The following is a 1745-nucleotide window of genomic DNA, read 5'->3' on the forward strand; positions in this document are numbered from 1 at the left end:
CACATATTGTGTGTGTGTGCGTGTGTTTGCATGGTAGGGAGGGAAAGAAATCGTGTGTGTGTGTGGGTGTCGGCGGGTGCGAGGTATTGGATCACCTTCCCTTCCTGACCAGGCGTGAATACCAGATTAGTAACTGAGCTAATGGCTTCCCCTCCGTTCCTCCCCCCAATCCTGCTCCTCCGTCCTTATGCAAGCCAGTATTTGTGCTGTGCAGCAGTAACAATAGTTGCGTGCGGAAATATCTCGGTCATTCATCTTTCTGTCACCTCTCCCTCTCTAGCGGATCACGAAGGTGTCATAACTGAGCGTAAATAGGCAAGACTAAGGAAGGCGCGATCATAAAGGGAAACCCCTTAAAATGCTTGTCTGAGGAGAGTCATGACCCACACAGAAAAAAAAAGAACAACCCCCCCCCACGAAACCTGCCAGGCACGCACGAATATTTCTCTTAGTTTCAACTTATAATATATATAGCTTATAAATCAGATCTCAATTGATGTTTTTATAAAAGGGTTTTTTATGACATCATAAATGCTAAACCAGAACAGCTTTTAACTTTTTTTTTATTAAAACAAACAAAATGGAATTTTGACTCAAAATGTTCTGCATGACCAAAACTGAAACTATCAAAGAAAGTTACTACTGCAATGACCAGAACATGGAGCACATCTGTTTTTTTTGCGAGTTCAAAAATAAATAAATAAAAATACAGCTAGAAGAACCCTGTTCCAAAACCAAAATGTCAATGATCAAAACATACCTTGTCCAGTGTTTAATTTATGTTCATGTTGTTGTTTTTTTCCCTCTCTAAGGTTCCTTCATTCCCAAAGGAAAAGGAACAAAACACTAATTCAGTTGGCCGTTCTGGCTTCATTATTCACAGTCAATTGCAAGGCCACTGACATGCCTGTGCATCTCCAATATAATGATAAAAACAGGCTACCACATAATATTCACCATCAACCAGGACTAACTAGTAGCACATAGATAGTGACAATTATTATACAGTTTTCTAGGGAGTTTTGTTATCTAAGTAAGTTGAAATTAAAAATATTACATAGACAAAGAACATATAAGGCGTATCCATTTATTCTAACTCATATAAAACAATTTTCCCACTGTGAAGGACAGGCCTGAGTATAGGCTCACTAAAAACACAAAACAAAAATTATAACACGGAAGTTAAAGTATTTTTAAAACATACATTCTGGACCTGGTAAAAAATTAAATTAGGACCACAAACTTGGTCCCTGATAGTGTGTTGTGAAAGTTTTGTTGTGGTGGGACAGATCTGAACTGCAGGCAGCACACACCATCCATACTAGCCCTGCAAATGAGTAAATTGAGTGAACTGAGGTCATAACCCCAATTAACTGTCTGTTCATGACCGCATGCTGGCCACAGTGGAAAAAAAAAGAAAAAGCAAAAGCTTTATCCCATCTCCCAGGAAAATATTTAAAGCTCCATGAATCAACATTTTTACTGAACACTGAAATGACAAACTCACATTGAATTATCACCCCACTATGCAGCGCTGCAAAACCTTTTATTTTAGTTGATCGTTTTTGGTTTCACGACATACTCACAGGCTAGAGCTGCTTGTTACGAGCATCTCGAGCTTTGTGTGTCAATCTGTCTCAACTCTAACTTCTGCCCTCTAGTGGCCAGAAATGTATTAATGCAGCTTTAAACATATGATTAATTATAAAAAGTAGTAAAAACATATTACATGCAAATTGGCAATA

This window comes from Morone saxatilis, unplaced genomic scaffold (genome assembly GCF_004916995.1).
Source record: "Morone saxatilis isolate NCDOM2014 unplaced genomic scaffold, NCSU_SB_2.0 Contig11, whole genome shotgun sequence".
In the NCBI taxonomy this organism is placed as follows: Eukaryota; Metazoa; Chordata; class Actinopteri; family Moronidae; genus Morone; species Morone saxatilis.